General features: G+C 43.5%; 1 protein-coding gene across 10 annotated transcripts in view; it reads right to left on the minus strand.

Annotated features, from left to right (window-relative positions):
* Nucleotides 1-16,897, minus strand: part of SLIT2 (slit guidance ligand 2) — a 715,126-nt gene that overhangs the window by 601,203 nt on the left and 97,026 nt on the right. The gene's annotated exons all lie outside the window — the stretch shown is intronic.

The following is a 16,897-nucleotide window of genomic DNA, read 5'->3' on the forward strand; positions in this document are numbered from 1 at the left end:
GCAGGGACATCAACTAATTTAAAAAAGTACCCTGCCACTAGCTCAAGCTTCTCACCACCATTCTCATTAAAAAAACATGAGAACAGGCAGCCTTGACGCTGAGTATTCCTTCAATCTATGATGGAGATCTCACTGAGCACGTCCCTTCCCCGCAATCCGCATGCAGAGACAGATGGGCATGGACTCCAAGCTAAAACCGGTCAACACATTGTGTTGGCAGAAGCATGGTATTCCACCTGTTACTGTATGCGTTTGGAATAGAATCCACGCTATTTACATGACCTCCACATTTGAATGTCCATGTTGATGTTCACAATAACACAGTAAATATAGTAAGGATGTTTCGGATTACATGTGCGGCTGCATGACCCAAGCAAACTCAACACAAATCAGAGGAAAATATACAAATGTGTTGCTTATAAGTTGTTTTTATTAAAATCGAAAAAAAAAATCTGATTTAGAAAGACCGCTCCGAGACCGCACAGAGCGATCTTTCTGAATCGAACTGGCCCGCCTCTTCCGCATACGAGTGCGTGCAGGGGCTGCCAGCCACGCCAGGACCCTGAAGCGCCGCTGAGGGAATCCGGGTAAGTGTGTGTTTGTGTGTGTGTTGTATTTTTATGTTCGCGGAGTCTTGGGTGGGGAGGGAGGCGGGGGGCTGAGGGAGGGAGGTTCGCGTGGTGAAACCCCTCGATTTTGATTTAACCACGGCAGAGATGGAGGGGATGGTAGGGGTGAGGGTGGGGGGAGCGGGTGAGGAAATGACGTGTTTTTGTTTTTTGTAGTCCGCTTAAAATCAGCCGATAAAAATCTGTCTTTTTCTTAGGCGACCTACAAAAAGCAAAATTATGACATAGAACCGCAGAGCCATCAGTTCTCATACAGTCAGACACAGAAGGGCCAAGTATAGTCCCAAACTATTTTTTGGGCATCTTTAAAACTTCTCTTGTGTAATCAGTGAAACATAGCAGAAATCTCTTGGATGTCAATTTTGCCTTGTGCCCTCAAAATAGGCTATTCCACGTCCTTGGCTTTGATCCTGCTGAAGTCTTTGAGACATGGACATTGTGATAACTGGAAAGTCCTTTAATATTGCACAATTAGAAGAAATGTTGCCGCCAGTGTAGAGCATGGAAGCTTTAGTATGATCTCCGGGTGTTGCTCAGGGTAAGTATGGAAGTTTTATGTGCAAGGAAATTAACATAAACCTTATCCAGTTGTGATCCATCTCTGGTTTGACATGTGGTGCTTTGTCCCGTGATCTTCTTTGGCAGGGGGACACGCGCCACCCAAAAGGACATTGACTCCTTTCTAATGTGACTCATAGGTGCTTCAGTGCAGAGACAGACAAGGAAGTAGTTGCCGACCACATTCCAGAGATGCCCTGGAAAAATACAAGCTGACATTAAGAATCCAAAGGAAGCATTAAAGCAAAATTGGAGGCACTGTGAATCTAACACTCTAGCTTATATGGATCTCTCTGGATCAATCCCTTGGGGGAGATCTGGATATCATTTGGGATTGCCTTGTCATTCTTCAGGCACCATGCTAACATGTCAAGCACAGTGTAGATAATAAGGCTCCAGTAATGTAATTCCTTTAGGAGAAAAAAAGTATTATTTCAAATAAAAATGCTAGAGCACAAACTTTATGACTCAGTCAGTGGAAAGAGACCTACATGATGTTCTCACCCCAACGTTCATGTTTTCCCAATTTCACACGCACTAGCCACGAGTTACAGTTTCATCATGGGCCTGTCTTATGGCTGTGAATTCTAATTACTTTTGTTGCCTGCAAAGCCTAGCCCCACCTCACCCCTCTCCTGCTTTTGTCCCTGTGTGCGTTGGACAACCCCACATCCTCTGCTGTCCCCACCCTCAGCCTCATCAGCAGAGATGTCATTTTTTAAATGTACTAACTTCCCATAACATCACCTGAAGAAAAGATTGTACCATAAGGTTCAACCTTTTCTTCAGGTGATGTTATGGGAAGTGACATGTGGGTGATGCACTGGCTATGCATTGTGATTTTTATTGACAATTTGTTTTCCAGCAAAGCTAACAAGATTTTGTGGCAGTATAAAACAAAAGCATTAGACCTTGCAGAATATAATCTGATGGGAGCTTTAACGCCTGGGCACGCACAGCATCTTGCTTGTGTCAAACTCCCATTTCTTCAATCTTTATGTGGGAGAAGGTTTTATTAATGTGGATGATAGCGATGGATACAAACTGCATTCCCACAAGCAAACTAAACTTACAGTAAATTGCTACAAAATGGGTTTACCTTGTAACTCTGGGCCTGAATCATGGAATTCTTTGCACGGTTCAAAGTGACTTTGCCCTGCTGAAAAGTGACTTTGCCCTGCCGACACAAACCCTGTTTCACGGAACTGTGCAATAGCAAAGGGCCTTTGATGCTATGGGTCTGAGAAGGTGGTGGGTTTAGTGTAGAAAGAGGGAGATCAGTGTTTGACACTGTCAAACTGCCAAGAACAGCGGACAGGTATTATTAACTGCTAACTGGGTCCTCAAGACTTATTAGTGTAAGAGGATTCAATTCAACACTACAGCTAAGTCAACGCCTAGTCTATAATACTGAATGAAAACCCTTATTGATATATCTTTATGTCCAGTTCATGCGTTCTGGATGACTACCCCTATATAACACCCCTTTCTTGGAATCCCCCTGACCCCACTGAGCCAAGAAGTAGTTCTGTTTTGCAAGTTAAAAGGTTTATTTGATAATTTAAACAAGAGATGTATATATCATACCTTATAATAAATTAATAATTGAATAGCACACTTAATCTGATATGATAAATATTAACAACGGAGAATCTGGCACTAACACGCTTCTCTATAATCAATAAGGAGTTGACATGAAATGGATAAGGTAGCACACAGGTGAATAGGAACAAAAGAAGAAGGTGGTACAAAATGCTTTATAGAGTTCAAATGGATGCAAGGTGGAATGAAATGCAGTACAGAAAATACTCAATATGATTTCAACAAAACAATGTAATCACTTTTCTCTGGCTATTCACTCCCCCCTCTTTATGCAATGCAAGGAAATGGGAGGAAAGCACACAGTTCTCAGAAATGCAATCAATGTAATTCAGTTCAATCCCCCCCAAGCACGCTTAAAGAAAACAGATAGGAGTTTTGAAAACACAGGCCCAAATGCTTTTATATGTGCTAGCAATGGATGAGAAATATGCTGGAAATGCTTTTAATTCCCTTTCAGAGGTTCAGGGTGAGTGGTATCTAGTTAATATCAGTCCCGGCTCACACTAGCAATGATGCAGGGATAGTTAGCAGGTTAAACGAATTTCTGGCAAATGGAAGGCAAGCAGCAGCAGTTTTTACATGTGAAGAAATTTGCAAATCGCGGCAAAATTCGCACGTGCGTTTTCCGCGATTGCGGTAAAACTATAAGGGGTAGGAATGTGGTTCTTGGTGCGTAGGAAAGCCACGATTCTAAGCTTTCTAAGGAAAGTTACTGCAAGTCTCTAACCCAAACGGTTACAGAGTTATGACCGATTTAATAGAGGTCGTTTTTGGTTTTGCAAATTTTAAAAGCTCAAAATGACAAGTGACAAATTTTGCAGCTAGAATGACAGGTGACAGATTTGGATCTATCAGGCAGTTCTACTTAGGTTAAATAGATTGAATTAGATGAATTTAAACTAAGAGATTGGTTCTACACAGTTCTGCTGGGTACTCACACTATATTCTTGAATTAAATGGGCCTCGTCACGGATCTGGTCAGGGTTTTAAACTCGCCTCTGGTCTCTGCACTTCACAGTGATCTGGGTCAGCTCTCTCTGGTTCTCTGGTCTGGGTCTCTAGTTCTGGATAGATTGAAGTCTCTAGTTTGGCTCTCTGGAGGTTTGATGGAGGTAAGTATGGATTTTTCCGGCAGAGCTTCCAGCGGCAGATGGAATTGAAGGTCCCTATCTGTCCTGTCTGTCTGCTTTTATGTGTTTAGAATGTGGGTGTGTTCTAGCATCACTGACCCTACCTCTCTCTCAGCTTCTAATTGGTCAAACTTCCATTTATCATTTGATTGGCGAAGCTAAGTTGTGTCAGAGTGATGTCATTTTATGGCTTGCAGATAGGACACTCCTCTGTCAGATTGCACATATTCTATATTTGATAACAAAAGACATATTTCACAGTTACACAGTTGCTTGAAATTACATATACATGGTGTGGCTGAATTTAGCCAGGTCTCTGTCCAAATCTGCTGTTTCTAAGAGCTTGCATTCAGAAATGGCACATAATTGACTTTTTAACAGATTTTTCAATTTCTGACATTGACCCAACTTTACATACATGTGCGCAGGGAGTATGGGCATTAACTGATGAAGTTTCAGATTTTTAACATGCATACATTTAGAGTAATATCCACTTTTCCGCTAACACCCCCATGAACAAACCACCGGTTCTAAAAACCTCTTAAACTGTGGGCAGAAAAATCACAAGAATTATGGTATCATTTATAACATTTTCACATGTCCGCTCTATGAATGATCCATCTTTTTTAAAGTTATGTTCTGGCTCCAAAGGGGTGTGGTTTCCTCTCAGCACAAGGTAGAAATACTGGTTTATCCAGTTCTGCCAAGCCAGCTTGCTCTCACAGGCAGTGCCCCTCCCAGCTTCTGCCACGAGGAAGCTACATTTTACGACTGCTGTAATAAAACCTTTGCCTGAGTCAAGACAGGCTTTGTTCAGAGCTCCTGTAGAGCACAGGTAATTCAATTATCAGATAGATGGCATATCCTTAGTGTTGCCAGCAAAAGGCAGATAGCCTGGGAACACAGTTGTGACTCAAGTTTCACTCCTGATGAGGGTAGTTGCCAGGCAGAATCAAGTTCCTTAAGCCAGACTTTCAGCTAACTGTCATGTTTTTTGTTGCTTTTTAACTTAACTTGCAATTTTACACATGCAGCTAGAATGCTGATTCTAAGTGCAAAACTATGACATTTCAACAGTTACAAAGGCATGTGACACCAAACATAGGTCACTCATTTAATCTAAACATTTTCGATTTTAGTGTCTTTAAATCCAGTGCAACTTAAACTGCTGCAATCCACAGCTCAGCCAGTCTTGTTATAAACCTTCAAGTCACTTCAGAATATCACTTTACATTGTATCCACCTCTCAGTAAGTCTTTCGTTGGCCTGCTTTGGGTTCATTCATTTTTACACAAAAAAGTAAAATCTGGTGTTGTTTTAAATTGCCGGCTTTTGGATAGTGGTGAGTACTGGTACTGCACCCATTTTTGGGATTTAAGAATGAATTCCCCACAATTCTAGGTTGCATTTGGCAATCAGCATTGCCATTCCCAATGGTTTCAGACTACTGTGCGGGTAGTCCAATGGTGGTTTTAAAGCGCTTTGAAGCTAACCGGCGCTACTGTTTTTCCTTTGGCAACCCATTTCCCTCATGGCAACCCGGCCTTTCATTCTCGCACTGGTGGGTGGCAAGTGAGGCAACCATTTTGGTGTGCGCACAAACTGCGCAGCTTTCCTGGATTTCGGCGCACATGTGGGTTTTCCGCCATCTTGAATTTTCTAAGCCCACAGCACCAAATGTTGTGGCATGATAGCTTAAACGTGGGTCAGGACACCCAACATTAGGTCACCTCTAATCCCATATTTACACAAGAACATATCATTTTATGAGCATTGTGATTTCCTTTCACCCCTGTTTCATTATCCATAGCACTGCATCTTTCTATCTTTGCATATTCTGTGTTTTTTCGACAGGGGTGCATTTTTGTATTGTTTCCTATCTAGTTTTTATTGCATACCATGCATTAAATGTATCTATATATATTTATACACCAAGAAAGTTATGGTGTGTTTAAAAAGGTTTGCAAAAAACCCTTTCACGTGAAACGTGAAAATAGGAAAGTCCATTTGAGCCAAGTCACACATTACACAACGCCACCTAGTAGCCATCGCTGGAAGTTCACCTCCAGTTCTGAGCCGCAACAGCAAGGCATTGTGGGTATGCAAATTAGCTCAAATTCAAAACTTTTTCTCCAGGAATTTGTCTTTGTCTAAGAGGGAAGCACTACTTTAAACATAGCTCAATGAGCAGAAGACAGACATTTGCAAGGCTTTCAGGAGAACTACATACCTGGTTTCACCCGTATTAGGGTTCATCAGTGCAGTATAGTCATGGCAGTCTTGTGGTTGGAACATTTGTCAGGTCTATACTACACTGATGATCGCTAATAGAAGCCTGAGCGAAGCAAGGACATTACCTTTATCCTGAGGCATTACCAGGCCGGGTAATGCCCCCCATGAGAGAAATATTGCTATTAGTATCTGGCACGATGTACTGGATACTAATAGATTGCTAAAAAAAGGAAATGGTTGCCATGGATCTGGAGAAGGAACTACTACTATGATGGTCATTGCCGAGGCTGCTGGGACCTACTGGGAAACTTTTTCCTGATATCAGCGAGGGACTAGGCCATCGAAGGTAAGTGGGGTGGGTATTGGAGGGGGGAAAATATGTGGAAAAAGGGGCAGGGAAGGGGCTGCAGGCCACGGGCAGCACTTACCTGAGATCCCAGCGGGGGGGAAGATGGCGGCCTTCCGCTATGAGGAGACTCGGAAGGCTGGATTACCATGTGGTAATGCCCCCGTTTTGAGCCTCCTCATTTGCTGGGAGGCCGACCCCCCACCCCCTGTTACTAATTGTTAATAATATAGGCATTGTACCAGGCCTGGAGTCACTTTTGTACAGTGAAATTCACTACCTGAAGTGGATAGAGTCTGTTCCAGAAAAATCCCTTTTGTAACACACAGAATATCCATGTTCGTATTAAATTGTGTATTTCTGTTCATGAGTTACAGCTATCAAAAATCCTAGAAGTTGTAATTTGAGCACATCCCAAACTGGAGCAAATAATTCTGGACTCCTTGGAAAGCAGCAGCAGCGGCACACCAAGGGGGGCCTAATTCACAGATCGTTTTCCAATGGGGTTTTGCCATTATAAAACGCTTCTGTGAATTAGGCCCCAAAGCTGTAGAGAGAATTCTGAAAAGCATTCATTCACAAGGCCAGCACATAACGTTCCACGTAGCTTGAGAGATGTAACGCTTTTTCTCTCTGCAGCACGAAAAATAAGCCACGGATGAGCAAATGCACGATGCATCAAACACACAACAACCAGCGCCGCCGGGCACAATCGGCAAGCACCAAACAATGCCAAACTGCCACCTATTATATGATCCAATGGCGACAACCGTATCCGAAACGCACAGGTGTGAGCAATGACACAACGATCAATAACGCAATTAACATTATTCACAGATATTGCTATGCACCCTTAATACCTTTAAGCCTTTTAATTTAGAAGGCCAGGTGTGCAGTCGCTCCGCCTGCGCCCGCATCTGGGGGTAAAAGGGCTCACTTGGAGGTAGCTCCACGTGGAGAAGGACGCTTTGCTGGCTGCATTCCCACCCGGGGTGGCAGTAGATCACCCAGCCCGCCACACATCTGGCGAAAGACATGTCTGACTGGAGTCACGCAGGATCAATGGTGCATGTTGGCAAGAACACTGCATTTCTTGTTCTCCCTCAAGAACGCAATAATTTATGTTTCTGACATGTTTAGGTCAAGAAACCCTGAAAGGCAGTAAAGAGTATCTCTCCTGGTACGCGGCGCCCCCATGTTCTTTCGTGCCTTGGTCTTTTAATATCGATGCGCTGTACTTTTCCGTCGTGCCAGGGGTAGGGTTCATTGCATGGTATTTGCCGGCAGGTTCGTCTGACATTTTTATTACCCCGCGGCCTTTGGATTCCAGGGCCCTCTTAATTTAGGACATCGGACCTGCATTCTCCTCCTCCTCCTCACCGGCTGCATTCACCTAGCACGTGCACCACAGACAGAGGTTCCTGGACTGAACCAACGTGCCTCTGGATAGCAGGCAGCCAGGGACGTCATTACACCAAAATGCCGGGGGTAACAGAAGTGACATTGCATGATGACCCTTCACCTCTGATCACATCACCGGAAAGGGATGTCATTTGTCCCCACCTCGAAGTGACACCATGGGAAGCATTAGAACATGACCTTTCACCCCTTTAATGAGTCTAGCCATTATTGTTATTCCTATTCTTTCTTATTTAGGGCCAGTGCTCAAAGGAAGTGTTACACTTGTGGAACCCCCTGTCTTTTTTAAGATGCCTCAACATAAATTCCAGCCACCCCAGAAACCAAGGTCCACATGGCACTGGCAATAAATAGCCCAGGAGCGTCAATGTAAATAAATAAATAAAAAAGTGTGTGTGTGTATATATATATATATATATATATATATATATATATATATATATATATATATATATATATATGAAAAGCAAACAAGAGGAAAACTGCCATCAAAGATGGAACAGTTCAGCCCGCACTCCATGCCATGAAAGAGCCAGAGAGCCCCGTTCATTTGAAAAAATGAGCCAGAAACTCGAAGTATAAATACTTACAAGTTTATTATGTGCAAAAAAATATATATTTTTAAAAGCCTCCATTGACAAAGCAACAGAGGCAGAACACCAAAAGAACAGTTCAGGATGTATATATATTTAGGTGTAATGGGAGACCACAGAGGTAGGAAGGGAAACCTCAGGAGGTCGCAGTTGCGACCCCTGCTGACCCCAAATGACGTCCTGGCCAACCACGTTCTCTTGCTTGTAATGCATGCCAGCCTGAATTATCCGTATTAAGACCTACCAACAATTTTACAATTCATGGATGACTGCAATATATTCGTATACTGCATGGCAGCCTGCAGCACCCGTATGAAGTCTTGCAAATAATGTCATAATAATTCAAGGACGACTGCAAAATCAGTATGAACGCCTGAACGTAAACTTCGTGCAGTGCATGGCAGCCTATGCAATCTGTACGAAGGCATGCACATACGTTCATCATAATTCCAGCATGACTGCAATACGTGTGCAATATTCTGTTTACAGGTCTAGTCACGTAATAAGAACCTGACATCACTACTCATACACTTGATGTATGTCACATGCCTGCCTTCAGTCCCAGCGTGCAGTCAGAAAGGCAGCTCTCAGCAGAATTGCAACTGCCACACAAAACATTAAAGCCAGGACTAGCTTTTCTGATTCCTTCCTCTTGAGCTCATTTTCTGTCTAAAGGCAGTTATTAGTTCATAAATAAGGAGGCATTTATGGTAGTATGTTTCGGCTACTGATGAAATGAGCATAGGCGAGCATGACTCCACCTGCATGCTACTACTTATTGTAAACCACAAAGACAGATAGATGCTTTTTCATAAATTGCTTTTAATGTTTGCAACAGATTGCACGCGGCATAGAAGTGTGCTTTTGCAACCCTACAGATTCTACATGTATACCATATTACAATAACTGGAATAGCTTGTACTTTTGAGCGAGCAGCGGATCAAGTACTTACATAGGTGATGAAGTGACCATGTATTAGGAGGAATAAAGTACCCCGACTGTAGATTTAAGGATACACAGCTCACCTCAGATATCAGTGACCTTATAGAAGAACTTGAAGTATGGACATTATCCTCTATTTGGTCAAGGAACTTCTTGGTGACTTGCAATAGCGTTACACCGCACACTAGGGGGCACTGCATCCTATGTGTTGCAGCTCAATCGTGACATCATTACTCACTTGTAATAAGCAAATGGCCGTCCTGCTAGAAAGGTAATAACTGAGAACACCAGTATGAGGCAGCTGGCCTTTGAGGATATTTCTGCCCCTAAAATGTCGTTTTAGCTAACGGACCATGTTATTTTGAAACTGTGCAATGTATGTCTTACAATATCAGTGTAAAATGCAGGTCACAACTTGCCAGAGCACTCATTAGCATGGTGGAGACGACATCCTGGATAATGGATGACTACTGCATTTACTGGCTGTCATGAGTCTGAAAATGATTGATCTAAATGCTGAATAATGATTTTTGTTTGCTTCATATTAGAAGATGTGTTGCTGCACTATAATATTTGGGCATCATTGGCCATGTTGGTCTTGACCAGCTTTGATTTCCAATGTGCATTGTTGGGCAAGGAAGCGTGCAGCTGGTCGCAGTCGTAGGCCCATGAAATTGCTTTTTAAAGTTGTATTTAGTTCTCGTCTTCACGGGGGCATATTATAATCATGTTTAAGGGATTATTTTGAGACAGACAATACATCTCAGGCTCTATGGTAGCTGTGGCACTGGACGAAAACCATTATTCTTTTTGACTAATGATTTAAAGGCACTCATTCAAACTATAGGGAGACATCTTGTGAATAATGCATACATATGCCTCGGAGTATTCGTGCTCAGAAGAAAATAATGATTCATCTGTTTGCATGGTTGGTTGATGAAAGTCTTTAGAACAATCCAGAAAGACTGGATCAAAATAAACCTGCTCCCTATCGGACCAGCTAGAGAAGCAATCTTCTCGGCCGGGAACCTTTGGACTTGCCTCCTGGGATGCACCTCTGTTGTATGACAACCTCACGAGAGCCCAATAGACTTGGGACATGGACAGACTTCCAGCAGAGAGTCATCCTCTCTACGCCCACCAGCTGTCCCAGCACCCTCATCCTCGCTCATTGAGGGAAGCTACGATGGGGTCATAGAAGACTATTCCATTCTTCAGCGCGCAGCATCCAAGGGGGCCGAGCATTCACTCGGTTGCACCCCGGCCCATGGCTATGGATTCCCAATTCTTATTATTGACCTCTTGGTCCATTTGAATGTTTTTGTCTTCACACTTTGCTTTTTATTGTTTTTAGCCAGGAATGTAACACACTCATATTTGTGTACTTTCTGCATAGCGCTGTGAGGGGCTGATTGATTTGCTCTTTAATATTTACACAGTGCAAAATTAAAAAAAGAAAAAAATTATTGTTGTTCACCACTAGAAATGTACTTGTCCATATTATCTAAAACACCATACAGAGGTTGGGGCGGTGGGGGGAGGGGCAGCCGCATGTCATCTTTTCACACAGTGTGACTGCAAACTCGCACAGAGGTTGCTTCTGAGTGCAGTGTTGACAGAAACGTAGTTATGACAAATGTATGTAAATGTATGTAAATACCAAATTGAAATGAATGAAATGATTGACAGAACTCCTGGTTGTGATTATAAACACAGATGTCAAACACATTAGATGAATATGGCATGTACTCAAGGCTTTGAATCATTCATGTGAAAAAGTTATGAGGATCATTTTGGTAGTTGACAAAAACTATCATGCTCTTCACTAGGCACATGTTCATTGGCCACAGAAGCTCGGGAGGGCACATGTTCATTGGCCACAGAAGCTCGGGCGGGCACATGTTCATTGGCCACAGAAGCTCAGGAGGGCACATGTTCATTGGCCACAGAAGCTCGGGCGGGCACATGTTCATTGGCCACAGAAGCTCGGGCGGGCACATGTTCATTGGCCACAGAAGCTCGGGAGGGCACATGTTCATTGGCCACAGAAGCTCGGGAACGGCAGGGACCTAGCTAGGTTCGGAGGAGCTGCGGCCTCTGGACTCTTAATAGACGCTCCAGTGGGGACTTATGACCGTCAGAGTTCGTACAAGCCAACATAACCCAATCAGGCAATGTAGGTCTAGTTTATTTCTCAGCATTCTGGGAATTGTCATCCTGGATTTATAATTGGGAAACCCAGTGCTGTGAATCCCCAAAATGCAAACAAAAAACCAACTTGAGCAGCATCTTCCGAATGACAAATGTCATGCGAGCATGTATGCACGATATGTGTCATCACCAGAAAAAGAAGAAGTAAAGTCTTCAGTAGAAAGACTAGATGCAACCAGTGGTGTAACTTTGCTGAAAATGTTGGGGGGACATGACATCTGAAGAAAGGGTGCCCCAGCCAAATGAATGGGTACAACTTTGTGTGCCATGAAAGTTGGGGGGACAAACACCCCTGCCCCCCCTATAATTACACCCATGGATGCAACACTTCTTGAGTTTGAAGACAGCTTAAAGGACATCTCTCAACGAATGGGTGTTCTTTTTGAAATGAGGCGGGAATGCCCTCCACAAATGAAGGAGTTGTCATCCCGTAATTACACTGGGGCACATCAGCCCCGTAGTGCTCCAACTCGGAGACAGGAAACCACTTTCTTCCCCAGTGATGGACAGCAGGGGAAGGGGAGACAAGGAGGATGCAATAGGTTAGTCAAGGCTGCAAAGGCATGGTGAGAGATTAGATCCCCCAGTAGTAGAAGAATCTGAATTAGCAAAGGTGCTTCTCTACGCAGTAAACACATTAATCATCATAGTGTTCTCCGCCACTTGTTGCATCTGGATTAAAGTTGGATCTAACAACCTCGATACCAGGTAACTCCAATGACAAGGAGTACTACAGACACAGTTTATATGCCTTGTTGGCCATCATCAGAGACTAGGGGTGCTGCTGAGGTGCAGTGCATCTGTGCACACAGAGAGCAAGGAGTCCACGTTTGCATTAAGCTTACTAACATTCAAGATTTGACAAAACTATGAAAGTCCTTCTACCAAGAACCAGCTCCCTGTGCCTTTCTGGAGTATAAATATGGCTGGAAGGCTAGCTCAGGGGCAACTTGTTTGTCTGGTAAGCAAGACAACGCAGAGCAACACAACACATGTTTGAATCCCGGGCCCGTGCTCAGACACTGATCTCCAGTATTAAGCACGTTATAAAAAATTTACTTTATACAAGATGAATTAATTTAAATACCCTATCGCATAGCAATCTGGTCCTGCCGGTTGCTTGTGTCATTTCAGTTCTGGATTGTCCCCGGGGCAAGCGGGCAAGACCAATATGAAGATGTATATTCCTCCTCTGGTACGGCACAGGGAGCTACCGCATGACTGTAGACCATCCTGAGTGGGCACCATCCCACAGAACAAGCAATTGTGCCATGTTCTTTCTCAGACCCTCGCACTTTTGGTGGAAATGTATGGGAGTTTTAGGTGGAGAGCGTGATCCCAACAGACATCACTAGATAGCTTACAGAAGAGAACCGCTTATTTGAATGATAATATTTCAATATCGAGGCACTTAAACCCAGGTACATTTTGCCATTAAACACTACTATAATTAATAAACAATAAGGGCCTGATTCATGGAACTTTTAGCGTGGTGCAAAGTGACTTTGCAGTGCCAACAAACACCCCGATACATTGAACAGTGCAACGTGTATTTTTTCAGTGCACTGGTGCAAAAGTAGTGCAAAGTCACTTTGCACTGCAAAAACACACGTTGCACTGCTCTCTGAATCAGGGGGTTTGCTGGCAATGCAAAGTCACTTTGCACTGCGCTGAAAGTTCCATGAATCGGGCCATAAATGTATAAATATTACATATTTGTTTAACATATTCAAGGTCACTTAAAATGTACCTCTTTATATGATCAAAGTTGCCGGTTTTCGAATGCTACTCCTATAGGTTATACAAGCTCTAGGGTGTATACTTTGGAAGTTAAATTGGTATTTTGCTCTCACGTCGGAAGCTCATTTTCTCCCCTGGTTACAAATAATGTCTGCAGTCAGTGGTGGCAGCCAGTACTTAATAAAAATTGGATTGTGGTTACTTCCTGCAGCTTATGTGGTTTCGGCATCATAGCATAGGGTATCAGAACAAAGTGAGACTGTTTGCCCTGTCAATCACCCATCAGTCTAGGCAGTTCCTGACAAACAAGGCCTTGTGTGTGGGAACCACTTCACGATTTGCAATAATTACACATGCGAACACAATGATAGGTGCATTTCGAGACGCTGCTTCAAAATGAAATGCACTCAGGGCACCAAAGGGAAAACCAATGACCTGTTCCCCTTACTCAGCAGAAAAAGCAACAATTGCCAAAATGTTATACATTTAGGGTAATTAAAATGTAAATGTCTTTCAACGATCCAACGCTATTTAAATCGAGCAGTCTCTTTGGTTTGAGGAGCAGGGTCTTTTTTTATTTTTTTTCTACCCCTTATGAAAGAGAGAGAGAGAGACAGAGAGAGAGAGAGAGAGAGAGACAGAGAGAGAGAGAGAGGGAGGGAGGGAGGGAGAAAGAGAGAGAGAGAGAGAGAGAAAGAGAGAGAGAGAGAGAGAGAGAGAGAGAGAGAGAGAGAGACCCTGAATTTGTTCAGGCATGTCTAACTGTCTAACTAAAGTGATAAGAAGGGAAAATAATGTGGGTGCTGTTGCAGTGTTACTAATTTATTTTGTTGGCAACTTTGAGGCATGCAGTTACATTCTGCTAATAAAAAGTATTTTACAGATTCTTAATAATTAATGTCTAGTTACATAGGGATGTTTGAAGAAGATGGGAAACTCCTGCTCATACGAAATAGGTGGCAAGCTCTAGTGGTCTCCTTGGTACAGGTTTGACTATTTTTCTATTTTCATGTCACCTCTAAACACCTTAACCAATGCAACAAGTCAAAGTGGGATCTACAAAGAAAATGCAGCAAGTACTGGAAAAGCCAACTGTGCTGGCTTTTATGTAGGCATGCGCTAGGCATTTGGCAAGCACTGATATAATGATACTATCTGGCAACAGCTGGCAAACTTTTCCTGGGACTAAGATGTCAGTACTGGAAAATGCCTACCTTGTATACACAAGCTAAAACTGTAAAACTGTTAGCTTTTCCAAAGCCTGTTTTAACAGAATCTCAGTGTGTGAAACAGACGTGAGAACACTCACATTATTTTTATAAATAAAGTGGCTAAAGGCACACTCATTTTAGGGGAAAATTAAGTCATACATTTTCAGAAGACTGCTTAAAAATAACACTGCCAGTCCCTGGCCTCTACAGTGCAACGTTTGATGTTACTGTATGATAGAGCTAGCGTGACGAATCAGAATTCCGGGGCATCAATGGTCCAGGGATAAATATCAGTTTCTAAATCACCAATCAGCCCCGCACCTCTAGTACACCAGAAGGGATCTGAACAGATTGGAACACCAGTAAATTATATACCTCCTTGTCCAATTTTGGTAATGTGGATGGAACAGCAGGCTTACCTCTGCAAGGTTGTGAATCATTGCTTAGTTGCAACACAGTAAAAATACAATTATTACCCAATGATTGAAGGGACTATCCATCAAGATTGTATACAAATATCTACTTTATTTTTATTACAATAGACCGTTCTAGCACACTACAAAACACAACCCATCCTGTAAAGGAACACAGAGGACAGCCAGTTTCACGAAGGAAAGGGATGTACTCTGGATACTTACAGGAGGGTAGGCTGTAAAGCATTCAGACGTAACTGATCAAGGCTACTTGATTTCAGCACCAAGGGAGCAAGGGGTCGTAAATGTCACTCGGGGCCTTTGGAGAAGGACCAGAGGGTCAGAAGTACTGTGTACCTGGTGCTTGAGATGATCTTGATGCTCGACAACGTTGAGTCGGTTCCAGGACGCTTTACAGCTCCTGCGACAGAGTTCAAGATGGGAGACAGCTGTGGGTGTCAGGCGGCAGGTAGTTCAGCAAGCAAGGCTGGACAGACGGATGCAAGCTGACCTACACAGCGGCTCGGGGTCAAGAATTGTTGTCTCGGTGGTGGTTGGTGGATCTGGAACGCTGGTCGAGGCGTCTCAGAAAGCTTTAGTGACTGCAGCGTGACAACAGTCCGTGTTGCAGCCGATCATGGTTTGAAGGATCGACTGCCTCGAAAATGTCATTAAAAGATGGAAGCTGGTTGATGCTTGTTGTGGCACTCCTCCTAGCTTCTTGGCAGGGCTTGTGTCGTCCTTTAAGGTGGACAGCCCAAAGCTGAGGAGAGTATTTGCCTTGTCCTTAGTTCAGAGACTCACTGCACTTTCCACCTAGCAAGCTTGCTGGCAGAACCTAGCAGCGCACACTGTGTGCTGGCTGGGTACCGGTTCTGGAGCTGCTGGATGGGGTCTCTGAGTCCAGTATCTCCCTCTGTTCCCTGAGAGATATTTAGGGGAGGGATCTTGCTTCCCACTTGTTAATCCTGGGCTTCCTTCACTGGCGGAAGATGTAAGGCAGATTGTACCTTCAGCCAGGGTCTAAATGAGTCCATCTTCTTACTCCTTTCGAAGTCATCGGATGATCTGCCAAAAGAAGAGCTCAACCATCTTTTAAAGCCAAATGGTCCCCAGTGATGGGTGCAGGCTAAGCCTTCCTTAAGGAACCAATCCTGGGTCTCCACCAACAATATTCTGTTATGTGTGAAGTCATAACCAGAGTGCTTTGCAACAGAAAAGGTAAGGGGTGACAACATGTTCTACTAAGACCCACCCATCTTCGTGTCTGTTGTGGATCAAAATGTCTCTCTGGTTAATTGAGCTCCCTGTGACTCTTTTCAAAGTGCAGGTTACCCTTGAAGTTTGTGGGGAGAACAGACTTCTGTCTCCATCTACTCACATACTTCTTCCCTCTGAAAGGGTGTCTCCTGGCAGGGATTGCCTACTTTAACAGTTGCCCCAGACATCCCATTCACTGCCATTCGTACAGAGGGATGGAAGCTAGCTTCAAGTTGACACATTGCATATCAAAGAGATGTTGGGTTTCCTGTCCGCTTTTGTCAATTCTGAAAACAAGCCCCTTTGCAGGCCTGCTTAAATTAACTCTCATCAGTATGCACTGCCATCAGCAGAACTTAGACAATAGAGAGGGTGGATCCATGGAGCCTTTGATATTTTAATTAGGCTAGCCACGGCTGGGTGCTTTGATGTACCACCGGCTGTCACATTCCAGCTAAATTTGACAGGGAGGACTGCGTCTGTAGGCTGTGTCCCCCCGTAGTACACATGACTATGTGTTTGTTGTGCGGTGAGCAGAGGAAAATATGTGCGGATGAACCGCAAACATTTCCTGAGGTTGATCTCCCATCATTCATTTTCATTACAAAACT

The sequence above is a fragment of the Ambystoma mexicanum genome, chromosome 6q (genome assembly GCF_040938575.1).
Source record: "Ambystoma mexicanum isolate Mex_15411 chromosome 6q, UKY_AmexF1_1, whole genome shotgun sequence".
NCBI lineage: Eukaryota > Metazoa > Chordata > Amphibia > Caudata > Ambystomatidae > Ambystoma > Ambystoma mexicanum.